The sequence below is a fragment of the Cylas formicarius genome, unplaced genomic scaffold (assembly GCF_029955315.1).
Source record: "Cylas formicarius isolate icCylForm1 unplaced genomic scaffold, icCylForm1.1 PGA_scaffold_1__22_contigs__length_36826433, whole genome shotgun sequence".
In the NCBI taxonomy this organism is placed as follows: Eukaryota; Metazoa; Arthropoda; class Insecta; order Coleoptera; family Brentidae; genus Cylas; species Cylas formicarius.
Window position 1 is genome coordinate 3032454 of NW_026844264.1, and position 6425 is coordinate 3038878.

General features: G+C 28.2%; 2 long non-coding RNA genes across 2 annotated transcripts; both read left to right on the plus strand.

Annotated features, from left to right (window-relative positions):
* The first annotated feature begins 1675 nt into the window (after positions 1–1675).
* Positions 1676–2978, plus strand: LOC132696648 (uncharacterized). Its single transcript, XR_009618058.1, has 4 exons — positions 1676–2024; positions 2097–2389; positions 2465–2677; positions 2732–2978. It is a non-coding gene; the product is annotated as an uncharacterized LOC132696648 (long non-coding RNA).
* A 2444-nt stretch (positions 2979–5422) lies between these two features.
* LOC132696647 (uncharacterized) lies at positions 5423–6292 on the plus strand. The gene is made up of 4 exons (XR_009618057.1): positions 5423–5561; positions 5626–5778; positions 6000–6035; positions 6127–6292. It is a non-coding gene; the product is annotated as an uncharacterized LOC132696647 (long non-coding RNA).
* Positions 6293–6425: the final 133 nt, after the last annotated feature.

The window sequence follows — 6425 nt, forward strand, 5'->3', positions numbered from 1 at the left end:
AATTTGAAATAATAATACAAAATATTATTATAAAACAAATTTTATTATTATTGATGTTATTATAATTATTATTAATAAAATTTTATTTTTTTTAACAATGTTATAAAGAATACCATAAATTTTTTTATTATTTTTACCAAACAGCGTAAATCTAGAAAAAAATAAGCAACTTTAAATTTTTAAATTGTTATGGTCTTTATTTACTTTTTCTAGGTAATTTAGTAAATTATTATTTTTAAATTTACTAGTTAACACTACATCTTTATTTAACAAAAGAAAAACCGCTCCGTTACGATTTTTATTTGTTTTCCGCGTATCCAGAGTAAATAACAAAATCATTTTAGAAGTCATTCCTGTCTATTCGTGACAAAAGTTTATACGCAAAGCATGAAATAATTATTAAAACGAAAAGCTGAAGTGTTGTGGTAGTTGTGTTTTTTTAGTTAATATTTTAGTATTATAATTTTTATTTTTATTTGTAATAATTATATTTTCTGTGATTTAAAATAGGCAGATTAAATTAATGTTGCAATCCGTTAAATAAAAAAAAGACAATTATGTGATAAATAAATTAGTTTGGATAAAAAAAATAGTTTTAATTACAGCTTGCCAATTGCCAATTCATAGTCTTTATAGGGAATTAATTATATGTGCAATTCTTGTTAGAGGGCAATATATGTGGGCCGCCTTTTTGTTCAAGATGCTATTCAATTACACCATTGCTCCAATGATCAGGCTACACTTCACCCTTATGTCATTTATCATAAAGTAAACGCTTAAGTCCAATAAAAAATATTCGCCAATTTCATTATTACAAACCATTGAAAAATTTTTCACTAGAATGCAGGCTCGTTTCCGAGGATGAAAAAGTATTTATTAAGAAAGTTAAAAAAAAAAAACTGACGACAAATTTACATTTTAATTATTTAAGCTATTCAGTATGTTATGATCGTATTCTTTATAATAGTGGTAAAAAAAAATATTAATAATAATTATAATAAAATAACACAAATAATAATAGAATTTGTTTTACAATAATATTTTGTATTGTTATTTAAAATTATCACTGATAAAACCTTCAACGCAGTTCGAAACACTCGGCAGCGCGGGGCTTCCACGGCGCTCGGCGTCCGGCGCGTTGTCATAAATAAATTCATTTTAAACTAATTTAAACTAATGACGCGCAGTGAAATTTTCTTCCGGAATCTTAAACAGAAATGGATAAAGCATGTGACCGATAAAAAAAATATTTTTTATACAAGGAATCAGTTAAATTTTCATTTGTTAACTTAAAAGTTAATTAACAATACGAAAATAAACAAATAATTTTAAGTCGTTAATATATTCTTAAAGTATAGACATTTGACCATGGATTTTTAATCCATTTTTTAATTAAAAGTACTTCAAATTTTCAATATAAAAAGAAATGTTGAAATCAAAATTTTAAAAAATCGTTTTTGGGATCAATTTTCAATCGTAAGTACTTATAAAAAATATAAATAGATTGAATTTTTATGATCAAATGGTAAATGGGGGGTCCACTTGAAGTGATCTTACTCATAAGTTTTACAATAAAAAAATATTGGACTGAACTGTCAGACCTTTAAATTACCTACATAATAAACACCCCTTGTGGTGTTTATTGTATAAATAATTTAAGCAAGTATTATGTGAGTAAGCTTGTGGTGATTTAGTTTCGAGGTTTGGGGTTCTTGGAATTGAATATCGCTATATTTAAAAAAGTATGAGCAGTACAGTGTTCTAAAGTTAATTAGTGGTTAGGTGTGACTAATTTATTTTTTACCTTAGTTTTTCGAAGCAATAATTGTTCAAGTTCAATTTTAAGACGCATTAAAGCAGTAAAATAAAAACTCAATTCAAGATTTTCTTTAAATCCTAATGGACTAAGTTTCAAAATTGAAAATATTATTTTTACATTGTGTATGTGTATTTTAGAAGAAGTTTCAAAAATTTTACCTGACCCTAGCACTATACCAGAATGGAACCACAACGAAAAGGCTCTTGTAAGTTAAATCGATTAATTTTTTAGTTCAAATAAATAAGAAAAAAACATGCAAAACATGATGTCGTTTCAGGAGTGGGTTAAAAAGTGTGACTTTGACCAATGCTCTTTACCTGAGTTCTATCAAACAGTAGACGAAAAAGATACAGTATTAAAACCTTTCTCAAATAAAGACAATTTTGAAAGTGAAAAGCAGGACGATATTACAAGACAAGCCAACACAGAAACTTGCTCGTACAATCCTAAAAATGATAGACAATTTTTCCAAAATACCGATAATGTTACCACAGATGCCATACCGAAGTTAATACAGAATTTGATTCACTTAAGAAGCCTTGCTTACCATCTCCAAATCAAAAGATAGAAGTAAGTAAACATTTTCAAATGTGTTGAAACATTTCTAATATTGTTAATCATTTTGTGATATTGTTGCGTTTGCAGAATACTTTTTTAATGCAAACAGTGGATAATGGTTTTGTGTCCGATTATTATAACATTGACAGAAGCACTAGAGAATATAAACTTACAGTATTACAACCTTTACCGATTAATTCTTGTGAAACCCAAGATTTTAATTCAGAACAACCAATTGCAAAAAATAATTTTGACGATGACGTGGAGCACTGCGCAGAACTTCCGCCTAAAAGAATAAAAGTAAGTGAAATTTGTTGAAAAACTAATGCATTCTATTTTTTTTTTTTACTGTAGGTCATTTCCTCAATTAAACTGCTTACACCGAGCCTCGAATTAAGTAACAGAAAGTGCACCAAAAATGAAAAAAGGGAAAAGCTCTTGCGGCAAAAAATTTATAGTTTTACGTCATCTGTCGATATTAAAAGTGACGATTCTAAAGATTTAGACTTCGTCTTAAAAGATCTTAACGAATCTTCAATATCATCACAATCGATAAATTCTGAAAATATTACTACCTCACAACAAACCCGCAGCTTGCTAGTTCCTGATAGTAAAATAAAGGTAGTGGACACGAAATCCAAGAAAACTTTTTGTGAAGAGTTATATGTACGTATACATTATGTAAATTATAACTGATAATATAATAATAATTGATTTTCTCGAAAAGTATTAAAAAATCAAAAATGCTGAAAATAGTTATTTTTTATTTTTAAAATAAACAAAAATTTTAAAATTTAGAAATTTTTGTAGGTCAAGTGGCATTTTGTTTTGTAATTGCATTAAAAGGTCTTTATAATTCTTTTACGATTTTAGCAACTCACAGTGTTTGAACGATTTTATTTTTTGTAATACTTACTACAAAAAAATCAAGGTGGATTATTTAATAATTTTCACTCCCAGTTTTGCTCATTTTTATTTTTCATTGAATTTTGTGCATTGTAAATTCAGGTTGTTTTCATTTAAATTTCCTCTCTCTGCCGAAATTTTCTGTGATGATAAATAAACCATATAAAATAAAGACATTTAAAAAAAATGAAGACTACATGAAAAAATATGAGACATTTCTTTCTACTACGACAAGAAATAAATTATTAGTTTCATAATTGCTATGAATTTTTGCGTTCATGTGATGGTCTACTTTTTAAAATTTTGATATTTAGTTGTGTTTACGTATTTTGGAGGTATCACTAAATTTATTCATCGCGGAGTTTTCGAGTTAATTTGACTTGATTAAAAATAAAATAGTACATTATTGATTTTTATAGATAGTATGCAAATTCTTCTAATACGTCTATAGTAAACCACGGTATATCAGTTTCATAAAAATTGCTTTAAATTCATTCAAGTTTATTTATTTTCTAAACTACCTTGAAAATATTTTAAATGGTTTTAGGAAAATCGTTTTTTTTTGTAATTATTTCAATTTAATGCTCTTGAAACTACAAGATAGTAGCCGCTAGTTTTAACAAGAATTTTGATTTTGACGCTAAGGAGTGGTCCGATAAAATAAAAAAATTTAAGAAGTTAGAGGAAAGTCGTTGGAATATCGAATTATCTTCCTTGGCAAATAAGGATCTTCAACAAAAAAAATGGGACAAACCACTTCTATTACCTCTTGTAAGTGACATCAAGAAATTCCGTGAAGAAGTACTAAAGATGGGAAAAGAATGTTGTGACAAATTTAATCAGAACTTGGACGATATAGAAACATACAAACTTTTAGTTCGTTCTTCGCTAGCGCTTTTGATAATATTTAACAGGCACAGGATTGGTGATGTTCAATATCTGAAGATTGAAGACTACCGTCGAGTTAGAAGCACGGAATGTAAAGATTTTGAAACCGCCCTAAGTGATACAGAGAAGTTATTAACTAAGAACTATAAGAGATTATTGAATAGCGGAAAAGGTTCTCGGGCAATCGTCATTTTACTACCCAAAATATTGGAAGATTTTATTGAAACAATGTTGAGTAATAGAAATAAATATATTTCAGAAGAAAACATTTATGTCTTCACCGTACCTGGCAGCAAGATAAAGTGGGGCAAAGGTGATGTCGCCATTAGAATGCTAACCAAAAAAATTGAGTTGCAGAATCCAGATGCTATTTCTAGCAACAAATTACGAAAGCACATCGCTACTGTCATGCAAATACTTAATATGACACCAAACGAAACGAAGCAATTTGCGAATTTTATGGGACATACCCCGAAAACTCAGGATGAATACTATGAGTAAGATATTTTTTAAATCTTAGTTTTGTTAATGACAACTAACAAACAAACAAACTAACAAACAGTTTAAACTAAGTTTTTTTCTGTCAATATTTTAATTGTAATTGTAATTAATTTGCAATATCAAATATCAAATGGATAAGCACATATCGAAATATACACACAGGCAAAATTATCGTATCTCTTAAAATGCAAGAATTTGTAGTTACGGGGGGACAATTTCTAATAATCGTATTGTAATCGCGTATGTTAAATAGGAGTAACAAAATATCATTTTTACTTTTCTGTTTTATCAACATAAATTTACAATGTTTAAAAGCAAAGCTGTAATATTTAATATGTTTTTATTTAATTTAATATCTCAATCATAAATGAAAGTAAGTGGAATCACACAAAAAACTTGAGGATAAATTTAACTGACCAAAAAATGCCCCACCCTGTAGGTATTTAACATCACCAAAAATATTGAGCTTCCACAAAAGAGTAAACGTTTCAGATCCCAAAAAAAAGTGTTCGCAGCCATGTTTCTACGAACTTGAAATTATAGGTACTTAAGGTTGAGTTGCTGACTAGTTCTTTACAAAAAAGGTATTGTCTTTCGCATGTTAATATTGCACAAAAACCCCATTGAAGAAAAATAACTTGTGTGAACTTGCATAGTTGAGGCACTTTTCTTCTCTTGTCTTCTTTTTTTGTTTGCTAATTAGGTAGTTTTATTTGTGTATGAATTTCATACTTGTTATTCCAGGCTGCCTGTAGATATTTTTCAGACAGCAAAGGTTTCAAAAATACTATTGATGATGGAAAAAGGAACCCTTCCTGTCGAATATAAAGGCAAATCGATAAACGAAATAGACATTGATATGGACTATCCTGAAGAAAATGAACCTAAAGTTAGTCATGCAAAAAGTTTTCTGTTTACTACTAGTTTGCCATTTTATATCTAAATGGTTTCAGAGTCCTCGTCACCAAATGCGCCCACACAAGACAATGAAATATTGTTTGTGTGCAAAAAAGAAAATATTGAAGCGAATAAAGATAATAATATTTTTGACCAACCGATTCCTGAAAACATTAAGAAGAACGAGGATCAAGAAACTGCTGATATAGGTAATTCTCTATGTTTTTATTACTTTTACTCAGTTATACTGCCATAGGCATGGTTCATTAGAATAAGAGGGAAAAATAAACCGATTCGAGTTAACGAAAATTTAGGTCAGATTTGTTTTTAACAAATTTATTTTGTTACTGTGGTGTCAAAAAAGTAATAATACTAGTGCGAATATAAGTAAAACAGTTGTGTGTTTTTGACAAAACACTGTTTCTTTCAGATAAGCCAAAAGTCTACAAAGTTGTAAATAAACGATGTAAGTGACAAATACTAATTTATAAAATAAAGACAAACACACCTTAACTAATTTTTCGAACACGTTTTATGAAAAATATTTTTTATTTTAGCATTGAGCAAGAATGAAGTGAATTGCATCCAGAAGGAGTTTGCACAATACCTCCAAACAAACACTTACCCACCGTCAGCTAAAATAAGAGAATTTATTACATCCTAAGAGAAGTGTATCCGTCATAAAATCCAAAATACAACATTTGCTGAAGTTAAGAAAACAGTAAAAGTTTACATTGATTTTGACATCTTGTAACTAATACCTCGATTAATAAAAAAGAGTGTTTTAAATATACTGATCCTTTTTATATAGTTTTAGATAATAAAAATTTAAATAAACCAAAATAATACTCAAAAA